A 17,293-nucleotide genomic window follows, 5' to 3' on the forward strand; every position below is an offset into this window, starting at 1 on the left:
CAATGACTGACTTTTCCCTTCGATTCTCCTTCTAACACAATGTAGCAGGGACTCAGGAAATACTCTGAATAAATGAAACGAACAAATGAATTCTATGTATATCTAATTCTTCAAATGACTTGCACACAAGTCTAAAATTTCAAAATTCATGATGAATTTACCCATCTTCCCCATGTGACTGAAACTGTCTCTATCCCTTTTCTATACCCAATTAGCACAATGTGTGCTTAAGTAGTGTTTAAAAAAAAGAGAAAAAAGATCCTTTTTCTTAGCTATTTTCACCTTATGAGCTCTCTTCTCCAGACTCTCCATGCCTTATTATACCTCCTTGCCCTCTTCCTCCCACCTAGCATACCCACTGATAGACTTAGCAACACCTAGCTCATGGCCTTTTAGGCCCTCTGTCTGGAGTGTAAGAATAATTTGTATTCAGTACTGCAGAGAAGTGAAGTGCACATGTTCTGAAGTTAGACCACCTAGGTTGGAAACCCAACTCCATCACTTACGAGCTATGAGACCTTGTGCAAGTCATTTAACCCCTCTAAGCCTTAATTTCCTCATCATAATAAGGTTCATGTAAGACTTAAGAGCACAAGTAAAGTTCCTAACACACAGGAAGAACTTGGTAAGTATTTGCCAGTGCAATTGTTGAGGTGAAACCCAGTTAAAGTTTGGGAGTACACTGTGTTGTGGGCATATCACACTATGCCTTGGTGTTAGTATGAGACCCTGAATAGTGACATGGATTTTTCAGATTTTTAAAAATAACCACAATTACTTGTGTGAGCCTCTCCTAATTGTAATTAAATCAGCCTCTTGTAATTTTTCTATCTTCATTTTGGAAAGTAAAGAAACAGCTTCAATGGCATTGTGGCTTTGTCTGGATATCATGCAGTAAATGGTGGGTACTTTCTTGGACAAACTAATTTGAGAAACCTGTGAGACATCCAGGTGAATGTGACCAGAAGACAGTTGGCTATCCGCATCTAGTGTGGAGGGGCAGGAGCTGTGGATTTTACAGTCATCAGTGAATAGACAGTAACTGAGGCCATAGGAGTACTTAGTGTACTCCAGGGAGAGCATGTAGTGTGTAAGAAACGGAAAGCCAGTAGTAGACTTGGGTCTCTGAATCCTGTTCTAGTTTCAGGGTTTTAATTCTCTATTTGGGGAGAGTATAAAGGGAGCAAATGGTTGACCTATGTGTCTAGGATTATGGCAAATGATTCTGAAAAGACAGTAAGTACTACGTATATCCCCTATGCCCCTACAGATTTACTCTCCGCTCCTCTCCACCCTGCTGTATAAATACTGGGAAGCTGATCACAATGAACTGGCATCAACAAGGCTCCCATGCCCATTGGATTACACTTGGGTTTGGCCAATGGGGAAACTTAACAATAAATTGTATTTAATAAATTGAATTCGGGGAGAGTGAAATCAGAAGATTTATTCTTCTGCTTCATCTCTAGAAGTTTCCCTGGAACTGGCTATATCCCTGAATGAAGGTCACAGTTCCTTTCTAAATGGCCAGATTCAGGACTACAGGTACCAAATCTCAGGTGCTATACTAGCCCTTGATTAGTGCACTGTCTCTGCAGTTACCCTGTACTTTAATAAATAGTCCCTTTGTAAATAAATCCTCACCTAATTATCCTATTTTAATGTATCACTACATGTTGTATAAGATTATGAATTAGATAAGTCTAATCAAAACTGAAAAATCAGATATTTTTCTCATTGTTTTGATTTCTATTTCACTTGTGAAAGTGTCTTAATTATACTTCTTTAGTCACCAAACATTTTTAAGAAAATATCAGAGGTATTATTGGTTTGGCCTTAATTACTTTAAAGAAAATCTTTTCCTTTTTGTACAAATTACAGACCAACTGATCATTCCCAATTATCAGGCAATGAGATATAAGCTATTTTTTAATGTTATTTCTAGTACAACCTGTCAGGAGATGTTAGACATTATCATTATATAATCATCAAGAGCCCACATGGAAAAGTTAATTTTAATTTTAATTTTTTCCATATGGAAAACATTAAGCGTAATAGTAGCTACTTAGGTGAAAGTAAAGGAGTTCAACAGGAATGAGGATACAAGGGCCGCATTTTCCAATAGAAATATAATGTGAGTCACATATGAAATTTAAAATTTCCTAGCAGGCACATTTTTTTTTAAAGATTCATTTATTTATTTATTTGAGAGAGAGAGAGCACGAGCAGGAGGGGCAGAAGGAGAGGCAGAGAGAATCTCAAGCAGTTTGTGCCAAGCACAGAGCCAGTGACGGGCCAGTCATGGGGCTCCATCTCAGGACCCTGAGATCACGACCTGAGCCCCAATCAAGAGTAGGATGCTTAACCAACTGCCCCCTAGCAGGCACATTTTTAAAAAGTAAAAACAAACAGGTGAACTTAAGTTTAATACTGTATTTTACTTATTATATTTTATATTATGTTTTCTACAATATTTCATATTTATATAAATGAATATCTTATTTATATAAAAATGGCCAAACACGTCCAAAATATTAGCAATCTGCAATGATTACAAAAAATATTAGCATGATATTTTACATTCTTGTATCGTACTAAATCTTCAAAATCAGGTACATATTTGACATTTACAGAGGATCTCAATTCAGACTAGCCACAATTCCTCAGGAGCCACATGTGGCTGGTGGTGATCAGACTGGAGAGTGGGAAGAGAGGCTATGGCCTAACATAGTTGTACAAACATAGAGCCAAATAAAGAAATGGAGTGTATCGAATAGTTACAGAGTACACACTTCGTGTAGAATATACCATTTGATGTTGGAAGGTCAATGCAAAATGTAAATAGAAAACTAATTAATTTTTTATGAATCTCTGTAGAATCCATGCAGTTAACAACTTCCTCTATGATTCATAGTGGAATTTCATTTCTTTTCCAAATTCCCTTCTTGTCTTTGGAGGAAACATAATCTTCTCCTTGGAGATGTGTTGGAGAGGGAGTGCTGAAGCTTGGAGGGGTCAGGCATCGGGTCCTCTGTTGTCCTCTGCCTGTGTCACCATCTGCCAAAAAGTACTTTGACTTTTCTGGTCCTCAGTCATATAGCCTCTGTCCACGTAGACTGTTCATGCATCTCCCTTATTCCAAGTTCTCATTCATAGCCAATTCCACTCTCCTCTTCAGTGCCCAGGAAATAGTCTATTCTTCTATCTGAAGTGAGAGAAACTCATGTGTTAGTTTCCACACAGTGGGGATCATGGGAAACTGTAAGACTGCCTTTGAGTCCTTTGCCTAGGCACATCACCTGGCTATTTCTTCTGATCCTGTTCCCTACAAGGTTCAGGAGTATCTAGAGGGCGTCAGGGAGCATTAGTTCTGAGACACTGTCCTGGGGGTCAGCTGAAAAGTGGGCAGGGCAGGGCACACTGCCTCCTTACACTCAGCTCTGGACCGTGACTCTGAATGATGGACTATTCTTCCATCTCTTCCAAATAACGACTGGTCCTGGGACTTGGCTGTTGAAACTTCAAGGCCAAGAATTTGACTCTTGTTGTCAGTACTTTTATAATGATGTCCCCCTCTCTGAGGCAAGAGGCATAAAATACTCCAGCTGTAATCTGCACGGAGAAAGTGTCATGAGGTAGCAGGAAATACTATTTTTATAGAAACTATTATATTAGTTTTTAACTTATTTTAGGATATTTTAAAAGATTTTTTTATTCTGAAGTGTCAGTCAGAATACTATACCATTTAAAGTGTTTCATCACACTTAGTTCAACTATAGCTTATTAAATTGAGGTTTAGGGGTAGATGAAAAAGGAATGGGCTTCTCACATGTCTATCAGAAATTAATTCTTTTACTGCTATATCTTGGGTTAATGATTCTTCCTTCATAAAGTCATTTACAACAGGGCTAAAAGAAATGCAAAGCCCTGACTTTGTCTCTTTGTACATTCTGACAGGTGTCCATAGTGATGATGTCAAGTTATAATTGAAAACCTGTTCACGTGACTTCATCCGTATAACATCAACAGTTAAGAGTACCTGATGTAGTCTTTTGCCGAGACAATTGTTAGTTTGTTAGAGAACTTAATTTCTGATCCATGGCTTGTGGAGGAAACTTTATGTCCTTGCTACTCATAGTGTAGTCCTCAGATCATCTCCACCACCACCACCGTCATCATCATCTGGGAGCTTGTTAGAAATACAGAAGGTCAGGCCCCACCCTAGGTCTACTGAATCAGACTACATTTTACCAAGATTCCCCAGATGAGGAAATGTATTTTACAGATTAAGAAGCACTGATTTAGGCATGTGTGAGGGAGAAGCAGAAACTACCCCTTTATGGTAAAGAGTTGTTCCTGTTAAATTATTATAAAAAACACAATATCAAAATGAGGGAGAATGTAACTCTTCATTGAGGTATAATGCATCATAGTTTTATAGGAATATAGCCAAAGATGACACTGAAAGAACATATTGTGAATGTGAGGGCTGTTGAGGGTTGAGTTTTATCTCCCCCCAGATTCATATGTTGAATCAATAAGGGATCAATAGTATGCAGCTATTGATCTGGCAAATGCCTTTTTCTCCATACTTCCCATAAGGCTCACCAGAAAGAGTTTGCTTTCATTTGGCAAGGCCACCAATATACCTTCACTGTCTTATATCAGGACATAATTTAGTCTATAAGGATCTTGATCTCAGACCAAGGACATTTCCCTTCTCTAAGATAGCATACTGATCTATTACACTGACAATTAATATGCTGATTGGACCTAGTGAACAAGAAGTAGCAACTACTCTGGACTTATTGGTAAGTCATTTGCCTCGACCTTTGAAATTTCTAGGAGTCCAGTGATGTGGGGCATGTCAAGATATTCCTTCCCAGGTGAAGTTAAGTTGTTGCATCTGACCCTTCCTACAACTAAAAAAGAGGCACAATGCCTACTGGGCCTCTTTGGACTTTGGAGGCAACATATTTGTCATTTGGGTGTGTTACTCTGGCCCACTTACAGAGTGAACTGAAAAGCAGCTAGTTTTGAGTGGGCCCCAGAAAGCAGGTCCAGGCTGCCATGTAAACTTACGGCTTACGACTTGGGCCATATGATACAGCAGATCCAATGTTGCTTGAGGTGTCAGTAGCAAATAGAGATGCTGTTTAGACACAAAGTAATCATTTTATTGAGGTGGATGAGAAGCAGGTTTTAAAGCTTTTCCCAAATTCTCCCATATCCTTCATTTTCCCTGGTGCACACGTCACCTGATGTGATAGTTCATTTTATGTGTCCAGTTATCTGGGCCACAGTGCCTAGGTATGTGGTTAAACAGTATTCTGGATGTTTCTGTAAGGGTGGTTTTTGGTTTTGTTTTTTTTTACATATTTTATTTATTTATTTGACAAAGAGAGACACATAGAGAGAGAGGGAACACAAGCAGGGGAGTGGGAGAGGGAGAAGCAGGCTTCCTGCTGAGCAGGGAGCCCAATGCAGGGCTCAATCCCAGGACCCTGGGATCATGACCTGAGCCAAAGACAGACGCTTAATGACTGAGCCACCCAGGCGCCCCTGTAAGGGTATTTTTGAATGAGATTAACGTTTATATTGATGGACTTTGAATAAAACAGATTGCTCTCCATAATGTGGGTGGGCCTCATCCAATCAGTTGAAGGCCCAAGGAGAATAAATGAATGACCTCTTCCAAGCAAAAGGAAATTCTGCAGTAGACAGCCCTTGGACTTGAATTGCCACATCAGATCCCTCCTGGGTCTCCAGCCTGCCAGGCCATCCTGCAGATGTAGACCTGCTAGCTTCCCTAATTGCATCAGCCAATTCCTTAAAATAAATGTTTCTATGAAGAGTTCCCTAAACCCATTGTCAATTGAAAATACAGTAAGTCAAAAAATGCATTTAGTACACCTAAGCTTCCAAACATCATAGTTCAGCCTAGCTTATTTTAAATGTGTCCCGACACTGACATTAGCCTACAGTTGGGCAAAATGATGTGACAAAGCCTTTTTTTATAATAAAGTACTGAATTTCTCATAAGATTTATTGACTACTGTACTGAAAATGAAAAAAAGAGAGTGGTTGCATGGGCACAGAATGGTTGTAAGTGTAATTGGTTGCTGACCCTCACGATCCCCTGACTGCCCGGGAGCTGCCACTTGCTGTCCCGTCCAGCATCGCAATAGAGTATTGTACTGCATATCACCAGCCCAGGAAAAGATCCACATTCAATACTCAAAGTACAGTTTCTACTGAATGCACATTGCTTTTACGCCATCATGAAATTGAAAATTTGTAAGTCAAACCATCATAAGTAGGGGACCATCTGTATATTAACACATCTTCTCAGTTCCGTTTCTCTGGAAAATAATACACCAGATTTCTCCATGCTGTGAAGTAAATTCCAGTTGCCCTGCAGAGCAGCCTTGAAAAGCAGTCTCAAAGCTCTATAAAAAGTTAATCTGTGATCCCAGCCTCTACCTCCCACCCCTAGAGTCTCTAAAATACTTGTTCTGTGTTGAAAGGCACTGGCTGAATTTGGTCTCCAGCTCCCACACTAGTTTAAAGAAGGAGATCAAAGCTGAGAATAAATTGAATGGGTCCAAAGAGCAGAGTGAAGGTAAATGACTAAGTTAGCTTCATTAGTGATGTCTATATATTTTCTGATTACAGCCAAAAACAGTTAGGATGAAACATTCTTGATTAGCTGTCTTCACTGGGAAGATTATCAGATAATTGCCAATTTTTGCTTTCACTGTTGGGTCCACATTGATCATCTTACCTGACTTAGTATTGTTGAGATATGAATAGTGTAGTAATACATTTAAATTTAATCATGTATTGGATATTAGGGTTGTTATTCAAATATTTAAAAGAATCAAAATACTTTAAAATATTAGATAAAATAGCCCCAGCATTTATTTCTCTATGTTAAAGGAAAAGGAAGGTCCAGAAACTTTGGTCAAACTTTGTTTTGCCCACTAGATGGCACTGGCTAACCATCTCTTTTGCTTTGTAGTCTTTCAGTTAATGCTTTCTATTGTCAGCCGGCAAATTGAACAGAGGAAAAATATAAAGGCTATTTACTGAGGATGTTGAACAAGGTAGAAGTTTTATTAATGGAGAACTGAACACATTTTGTAATTCAATTGCTAACAAAATCATTTTCTTTATTGTCATATATTTGCACAGTTAAAAGCAGGAAATAGGATCAGCATTGAAACATGTACAAAGAGTATGATCGGGCTAAATGCAATCAGCATTGACGAGGAATGTTTATCTTAACCAAATAATAAGTGGAGGGGAATGACGATAACATAATACATCTGCTGAGCTGCTTTGAAAAATTGTTTTTGACCACATATAATAGACCATTTGCATTTTCATGCTTCCTGCTCCCAAGAACACTAGTAGAACTTACAAATGTCAAGAGAGATTTTTTTTGCTGCTGAAGACTTTTACCTCAGAGTAAAGAAAAATGGTCCATCTAAGAAAAATTTGCTTGGGGGCCCCAGAATTTAAATTTTAGCACTGCTTGGTTTTTTGGATTGTATTTAACACTAGCCTGTTCTAACCTGTGTAAAACCTTCAGTGTGGTTCATAATGGTCTTTCAGGGATGCCCTGATTCTAAGGTAGAGCTACGGTTAGGAATCATTCAAGACATGGATGATATTATGCTATTTTTTTGAGACCTTTCAGAGGCAAAATTCTGAATTTAAAATGCATCAGGGTCTGTGACAATATAAGTGGAGAAGATCTTGGGACTCTCCATAATGAAGCAATCCAAAGAACGCTGTAGACCTTCTTCCCTGAAAGCCTAGACTAAGGAATATTAAAAACCACAAATGTTGAGCAAGGTATTCGTGGGCCTTAAAATCGTACTTAAACAACACGGGAAGAGAGGATTAATGTTCAATAGAGTGCTTCTCCAAAGAGAAGAGGCAAGATACATGGGTAAATTTAGCAGCATCTGATGTATTTGTTGGTATTTTTGGAGATGAGGTAGGGAAGACCACTTTTAACAATCAGGGCTCCCATAATAGCCTTGTGGGAGTAGCCCCCCAACCTCGTGGCTTTCTCTCTGCCCTTTTCAGCGGTGTGGTCAATACTCAGGATATCTAAGGAGCCAAACTTTCCAAGTATGTTGGGAAACTGTAATTCCCCAGCCCACAACCCCATCCTATTCTTATTTATGAATAAGAATCTCTGAGGCTTCTTTCTCTTTGGAGTGATGAACTCATGCCCTTCTTTGGGATAACAATGAAGGAAACAAATGTATACATATTGGACGCTATTCTCCAGATGCCAAGTCTCTCTCCAGGCAGTAATTAGGAAAGAGTTTTACAGAACGTTTAGCCATGGTGCCCTGGGAGTCTGAAAGAGTTAATTTCTCCCTTTAGACAATCACTACCAAAAGGTTACTTCTGGGAGGAAATCTGTTTTATTCTGTTCTTAAAAGAGATGAAGCTGGAGGCTGAAGTAAGGTGGGGGTAGACATGCATTGTTAATATCTTTAAAAACAGAAAATAATAGGATTCAAGAGGCCTCAATAAATCAAGGAAAAGACCATTTAAAAACAGTGATAAGTACCAGATGGCACACATAGAAATCAATATTCTGAGTCCTTTAGGGACTGGGTTCAATTCTTTTGGGTCCCATGTAGCATCTGACACAGAGATTTGCACTTAGTGGGTGCCTAATATTTACTGAATGAGATTGAATTGGCCACAAATACACACACACACACACACACATCAGTAGCACACAGGCTGCAAAAGTTGCTAATGCCACAGTCTTAACAGGTATAGGCCAGTAATATTTCAGCTTTATTGCCTAATTTCCATGATGACATTCGTGTTTCATTTTAAACTTAACAGTTAAAAACTTGAGGTAGCCATCAAATGAAGTAATTCAGAGAAAATGACAATAGCATTATGTTAAAGGCATCACTTCACTTATTCATTCATCCATTCATTCATTCACTTAACAAACAGTTTGATAGATAAACAGGCTGCCTCTGCCTTGAAGGAGTTTATAGAACAGTGGATGGTTCTTCTGGAGCGCATCCACGCGCAGAGAAAAATGACCAAGACATTCTCCGAAGCAGGCTAGGGTAGGCTCCGAGGAACTCCTATATAAAATGGTAGCCTCCCTACCCTGGTTCTGAGGCTCTGTCTCAGCTTCAGTCCCCCTTCCATACTCTCCTTTGTGAAGCTGGGGCTCCGTTCCCTATGCTGGCTGGCTCCCTATTTAACTCCATCGTTAGAGGATGCTGGAGGGAGGCCGCAAGGCAGCTGAGGTGTGGAGGCCACCGGCCCATTTTTGCCGGCTTGCTGCTCATGTCTGCATTGGGCCAGTTTGTGTGTGTGACCTCAGTGTCCTCATTCCACATTTATAGCCCCTGTCATCTTCCAAGAGCTTGTTAATCCATTCCCCGTATGCCATTCTTACTGTTAAAATGGCTGCTGTGTTTTCTGTTTTCCCTGACCAGACCCTGACTAAGCACTGCCATGTTTTCCTGCACGACTTCTCATCATTGCAGTTGTTAATACCAGATACGTTAGCTATCTTCTTATTTATTGTCCTCCACACTCCATTTGAATACAAGCTCCATGAGAGCAGAGGATCTATTTTGGCTTCGTTCTGAATGCCCAGCCTTCAGGACATTAAGTGTGCTCTATTTCTACTAAGTACGCCCTCAGTACAGATTTGTTGAATGGGCAAATGATTGAATGAATGAAGACTGATGGATGAATGAGTGAACGAAATAGCTAGGGCCATTACCAGTTTATTGCACCTGCCCTTCTACTCTCCACTACCCTATCCTCTTCCCCTTCCTGTGGTTCTGTTACGATCCCTAGACTCGACTTTATTGCCACCCCCCAGGCTAGATGGTACAGACATAAAACTATCACTGTTGGATAGTTTAGCCCACTAGTTTTCAACTGTCCTCCCTGGGGGCAGCGGGGGGAGGGGGGGGATTCGGCAATGTCTGGAGACCTTTTGGGTTGTCACAACCCAGGAGCTAAAGGGCCTTCAGGCATCCGGTGTGTAGACGCCAAGAGGCTGCTAAACGCTGAACAATGCGCTGGACACCTCCCAAACAAAGAATTATCTGGTCTAAAATGTCACTAGCGCTGCTATTTAGAAATCTTAATTTAGGCATTAACCAGTTGAGAAGCAAGGATTCCTCTGATAATGTTTATAGCACCTTTGGTCTTGTGAATTTATGTCTTTGTCTTTACGAGGCCATATAGTGTCAATGAAAAAAAAAAGATACAACTCACTTGATTATGGCCAAACACCCAGATGTTTTTTAAAAAAAACGATACGTGGAATCCTGTAAACAGAATATCCAGATGACTGGCTAAGTATTTGACTCCTTGGCTGGCCTCTTTTCAGTTCTATAGAGCCAGCCTATGGTTAAAAGTAGAGCAGTGATTGATAGCTAGGGGGCCGGGGTGGAACTTGCCTATGAAGGTGCATAAGAAATGTTTGGGAGAGCAGTGTCTTCTCTTCATCAATTCAAATCCCATAATAATAATTATAAGAGCCAGCTGTTTACTCCCCAAATAATCTAGAGAAGAGCCATTAACTGGAGATACAGAGTTTAAAAATGACATAAATCCCTTGGTATTTGTATTTTGAAGGTCATTTTGGATGAACCAGGTGGTTCCCTCCTGGACTTCAATTATCAAAATCTATTTTCCTAAAAAAAAAAAAAAAAAAAGGATTTGACCCACTTGGGTAATTGCTATTCTGATGAACTCCAACCTTACACTGCTGCTTCTCCCCCCACACTTCCTCAAACAAGCATCAAGTTCACTCGATCATCATAGCTACCAAAATATCCAAGAGGTGTATTTTTCTTCTCAGTGTATGGCAGTAATCCCATCTAATTTATCAAACAGAATACAAAGGACTACATGCCTGTCATAAATTTTTCCAGCGCAATTCCCAGAGTCATTACTTAGTGTCATTGTCTTTCCAAATTCTACTTACTAACTTTTCAGTAAACACATGTGAACCTTCATCCGTATTTATTTCCTTTAAATTATAACTCCACTAATCAGATAATTAAATATGGTCATTAAAAGGGCATTTAGTTGAGTTCACATACTTGCTGCTAAGATTACAGCTAAAAATATTAAAGAGTATGTTCCAGAGGGTACTTGTGAGGTTGACCAGATAAAATAGAGACGTCCAGTTACATTTACATATCAGATAAACAACACATATTTTTTTTTACCATAAGTAGGTCTCATGTAATATATGGGACATATTTGTACTAAAACAAAGTGTGGTTTATCTGAAATTCAAGTTTAACAAGGTGCCCTGTATTTTTATTCGCTAAGTATGACAGCCGTAGTGCCACTCGGGCAAGGGCCTTTCCTTTAATCCAAAATTCATTTTAAGTGATGTTACTAAGAACAGTTTCATTTCAGGTGATTCATGGATGATTCTCCTCTAATGAAGAGATGCTCATAAAATAATTAAATAAAATAAATGCTCATAAAATAATTAAATCCACAGGAATGTCTTCATCACCGAAAATAATGCAGTCATGAACTCTCCGAGACTGACGTACTGCCTACTGCACTCAGGAGGTACCTTATGAACTCTAGCTTCAAATTATGGACCGCCAATATCCTGAAAAAAGGCTCTGTGATATCGACCATTTGCAAAGTGCATAGTTGCTGATTCCTTTATGCTCTAATGCAGCTAAAACAGTCTCTTCTCCCTCCTTAATCACAGTTCCATGGGGAAAACCCAGTAATTCCCCTTCTGGATGATGATCAGTGGACATGGCATGTGAAGAAAATAACTCCTTAGCCATGTCACATATGGTCATTGAACCAGACTCGGGCTCAGCTGATCTGATTACCTGAGTTTTCTCCTGATTAATTCTGAATGGCACAGAGAAATCAATCATGAGGACAGCCAAAATAATCATCAAGTCAGGTGATTCACTTATATAAACTTGACCTTAACCTCCTCCTCTCAACCTGTGCTTATTTCAAAGAGATTTTAACAGATATAAGAGAACTTTTAGAGGTAACGTTTTTCTCAGAATCTGCTCTTACACACCAATAATTTTAACTGATTCCATTAAACACAATTTCCTAGCTTTAGGAATCCTTTTTTTTTTACCTCTTATTTTCCTTTTTACTAAACAAAAGCATACAACACAAAATCTTAATCACGGAAAACATCTACTCTGTATTAAATACCATACTCTAAGCAATTCAACCGCAACTTCACGACTGGAAACACTTAAACAAAATTTTTTCTAACAATATACTGGTGATTTGCATTTGTGAAAAAAATACATACTATTAAAAAATAAAGTGAAATGTCTTGTCTTCCCATTTCAGGGCACTATAACAGTTGTTTTGTTTGTTTGTTTGTTTTTTGTTTTTCTGTCCTATGTGAAAATTATGTCTGTTCTTCCTTATATAGATGTAAATATCTTCTTGCTTTAAAATTCCAAAGATTATATTCCTAAATAACACTTATTTATTAACTCATTACATAGTGATTGCAAGCCTGCTGTGTAAGAGATATTGTTACTGGACATGAGGTTGTAGACACTAACATGAGCGAGAAGAAAAGGATGAAGCAGAGTTATACAGTGAGCCTTAAGTCAGCAATAACCGCGATAAGGAAGTTTAAAAATAGGGCCAACAGGAAGATTTGAATAATTATATCTAAAAAGTCAAAGAAGTCTCCTGGATGCACTGCATGATTTGAAGGACAAATATGAGTTAGTGACCTGAACCAACGAACCGAGAGAATAAGGATATACACATCACAAAAACAAAATCAAAACCAAATTTCCCCTTCAGCCTCTGGCCCCCCACCAAAAAACCCAGCATATGTGTCACGGAGGTGTGAAACAAATGGTGTATTTGGAAACCCCAGGCATCTTAGGGATGTTGAACACCAAGTGTGAAATGCAGAGTAGGAATGAGGCTTCCCTTTCAAGTAACGATGGGTCGGGGCTCCTGGGTAGCTCAGTCGGTGAAGCATCCTGCTCTGGATTTCGGCTCAGGTCATGATCTCAGGGTTGTGAGATGGAGCCGCCTGGGCATGGAGCCTGCTTGGGATTCTCTGTCCCTCTCCTTCTGCCCCCCCCCCCAATAAATAAAATAAAGTAACGATGGGTCATTGAAGGAATCTGGGCAGGGGCTGAGCTGCCAGAGGGAGCAGACTGGCTCACGGGGCTCAGGGCATGGTAGGCAATCCTTGGGCAAGGGGAAAGGAGAACTAGAAGCATGTACAGAGAGCACCCAAGAGCTGCAAGAGTAGAGTCCCTGAAAAAGAGAGGGAGTTTGCTTTGTGACATTTGGATACCATTCATTCAGGGGCCAGCACTGGGCTGGGTTTTGGATGTGGAAGAAAACTAAAACATTGTCTCCTAAGGCAGACAGTGACTTAAAACAACACAAACTTATTATCTCACAGTTCTGAGGGTCAGAAGTCCAAATGTGTCTCCCTGGGCTACAATCAAGGTGTTGGCGGGGCTGCATTCCATTCCCAAGGCTTGAGGGGAAATTCAATTTCTTGCCTTTTCCAGCTTCTAGAGGCTGCCCACTTCCCTTGGCTTGTGGCCACCCTGTCTGCCCATCTTTAAAGCCAGCAATGGCCCATCAGATCTTTCTCACATCCCATCACTCTAAACAGATAATCCTGTCTCCCTCTTCCACTTTTGAGGACCCCTGGAATTATAAAGGACTCTCTTGGATAATCCAAGATATTCTTCCCATTTCAAGGTCAGCTGATTAGCAAACTTAATTCCATCTGCAATCTTAACTCTCCCTTGCCAGGTACCGTAACACATTCACAGGTCCCAGGGATTAGGACATGGGCATTTTGTGGCATTATTTTATCTGCCATATTTGTTTTGAAAGTTTATGGTCTAGTTTCAAAAGATTTTGATGAGATGTACCACCCATGGAAGCCACTTGAATCTTTTTTTTTGTTTAAAGATTTTATTTATTTATCTGAGAGAGAGAATGAGAGAGAGAGAGAGAGCATGAGATGGGGGAGGGTCAGAGGGAGAAGCAGACTCCCTGCTGAGCAGGGAGCCCGATGTGGAACTCGATCCCCGGACTCCAGGATCATGACCTGAGCTGAAGGCAGTTGCATAACCAACTGAGCCACCCAGGTGCCCAGAAGCCACTTGAATCTTACAACATACACTTGAGAAGAGGAAAATGCCCATTCCATTAACTGGTCTGTGGACAGGGTTGAAGGCAAAGCCCAGTCCATTCAAGGTCAAATGAGTTCAAAGCTGAGCACTGATACCTTGTGGATTTATTGGAAGAGAGAAGCAGACTTTTTTGCTTTATTTAAGTCATCCCCTGATAGAGATAGAATACTCTGCTAAAACTATGGGAGAAAATTCATCATAAGATAGAGTAAGAATAAAAGACCATGCAAGTTTGACGATCTTTTCCAGGTGGGATAAACAGTGAACTCTCAGTGGGCAATGTTTTCCTGTTGCTAGGCCGACTAGCTGTGGTGGCTGAGTTGTTTATCTTTGAGAAAACATACCTATATCTTTCTACTTGACAACTACAATATAATCTGTCTGGGAGTTGTTCATCATTTAAGAAAGGGTGAAAAAAGTCCTCTCCCAGAAAGTGTTCAAATCCGTGAGCCGAAATGATGATAACATCATGAGAGGCATCATAATTTATCTGGAGCATGTAAATCACCGGGGCCCCCTCTGAGGATGCTCACTAAAATGATGAATAGCTCTGTGAGCTGTAAGATCAACCCCCAGGAATTCACCAGCGAGCCTTTGACAGCAGAGCTGCCTCCCTGTGTCCAGGTTGGGAAGAGGCAATAACTTCAAAGATTTGAAAATTCAGTTTTTTAACCACTTGTTAAAATGTTTAGCTGAAGACTTTACCTGCAAAGGCATAGCCTGGAAAGAGGTGAACAATAATCCTAGGCTCTGATCAAAATAGAGGCTGGTGTGGATATGCTGGCTTGCCAATTTTTTTCTTTTTTTTTTTTTAGTTGGTATGTTCTGCAATGTCTTAACTTGCTGTCTCTTTGCCAGTGTAACTAGTCTTATGGTCAGATAATCCTGCATTTTCCAAGAAAATAGGTCTCTACTGAGTGTGCATATCCCTGCTGCCTCCTGCAAAAAGTTGAAGTAAAAATGGGAAATGTTTTGTGTGTTCGATTTTAGAAAATTTAGCACTTACAGTAAAAGGTTGATAGATAATAGTATATTGAGGTTTTCATTGTATTATTCTGCATAGATGTGGATGATATAATTTTTTTTTTTTTTTAGTTTTAGTAACTATTGCAGGCTGAATGTTTGTGTCCCCTCAAATCCCTATGTTGAAGCGTTAGCCCTCAACGTGATGGTATTTAGAGCGGGGCCTTTGGGTGGTGTTAGGATCAGAGGAGGTCATGAGGATGGGGCCGGCATGATGGGATTAGTGCCCTTCGAGGAAGAGGAAAACAGAGATCTCTCTCTCTTCTCAGTCTCTCTCTCCCTCTCTCTCCATGCCTGCACAGAGGAAAGCCTATACAAGCACACAGTGAGGAGGCAGCTATCTGCAAGCCAAGAAACAAGTCCTCATCAGGAACCTGATTTGCCGGCACCTTGACCTTGGATTTTCCAGGCACTAGAAGTCTGAGAAATAAACGTGTGCTATTTCAGCTACGCGGTCTATGGTATTTTGTTGTAGCAGCCTGAGCAAACAGGAATTTAAGAGTAAGAAATATATTATTAATTTTCATATTCATCCATCATAGTACTTTGAATATTGAAGTCACTCAGTATGATATTATTATTTGAATAATTAATGGTAATGATAAAATAATAAAAATAACAAATGATCCTAAAAGTCTTGCACTGGGGGAGACTGGGTGGCTCAGTCGTTAAGCGTCTGCCTTCGGCTCAGGTCATGATCCCAGGGTCCTGGGATCGAGCCCCGCGTCGGGCTCCCTGCTCCGCGGGAAGCCTGCTTCTCCCTCTCCCACTCCCCCTGCTTGTGTTCCCTCTCTGGCTGTCTTTCTCTCTGTCAAATAAATAAAACCTTTAAATAAAAAAAAAAAAAGTCTTGCACTGGGTGCTCACCGTGTCATGTGCTTTGCTCAACGTGGTACACATTTTATCTGAATTCTCACAGAAGCCACATTTGATAGGTGTTATTATCTATCCATATTATGTCTAGGGAATTAACATCTGAGGAATTAAAACTGACCTGTTCAAAGTCTCCCAGCTAGGAAGCCCTGAAGCTGTGATGTGAACTCAGGTTTCCTTGACTCCAGAGTAAGAATCTTTATCTGTGCTGAACTAATTGTATTAACCTAATGAGTTAAATGAGTTAAATGAGTAATTGCAGGAAAGGGCACTAATTTCTAAGAAGGAGGCATGCACCAGGTCTTCAGGTACCAAAAAAAAAAAAAGAGAGAGAGAGAGAGATAGAGAGATTCATCTCAATTATTCTGGAGTTGCAGGGTTATGAAAAGCTTCTCAAAGGATGTAAAATTCTCACCCAACATGTCCCATATTATGATCAGGCCTTCCCCATACAAGAGCCAATGTTGTTTCAGCAGGAAATATACTCAAGTACCTAAAAATAAGCAAGTCTTTGATAACTTCATTGTGCGTGTCTTACACAGAGCATGTAGCGGGGGGCATTTCTCTAGCACCTGTCTCTCTGGGTTGTTCCAGTGGGAAACCAAATGGAGTCTAGGAGTGTGTATTAGTCTGCTGGGCCTCCATAACGAAGTACCACAGACTGGGTGGCTGAAACAACAGAAACTTATTTTCTCACGGTTCTACAGGAGGCTGGAAGTCCAAGATCAAAGTGTCAGCGGGATTGGTTTCATCTGGGGCCTCCCTGCCTGGCTGGCAGATGGCCCTTTTCTGCTTGTGCTTTCACATGGTCTTTCTTCCAAATTTCCCCTTTATGTAAGGACCAGTCATATCAAGTCAGGAGCCCCCCGCCCCGCCCAGTGACCTCATTTTCACTTACATACCTCTTTAAAGACCCTATCCCCAAATACGTCACATTCGGAGATCCTGCGGTTAGGACTTCAACATACGAATCTTTGGTGGACACAACTCAGCCCCGCACAGGGTGACATTGAGGAGCCGTGGACCTCAGAGCCAGACCAACGTGGGTTCAAATCTCAGCCCCGACTGTGTGACCTCAGGGGAGCCACCCCCACACCTAGCATCAGTTCTGTCTGCCGTGAAGGAGGACAGATGAGACTTTGCCAGGGGTCTGTAGCTTCTAGAGCTGGTGCCTATAGACA

The sequence above is a fragment of the Leptonychotes weddellii genome, chromosome 2, assembly GCF_054177405.1.
Source record: "Leptonychotes weddellii isolate Sample4059 chromosome 2, ASM5417740v2, whole genome shotgun sequence".
In the NCBI taxonomy this organism is placed as follows: domain Eukaryota; kingdom Metazoa; phylum Chordata; class Mammalia; order Carnivora; family Phocidae; genus Leptonychotes; species Leptonychotes weddellii.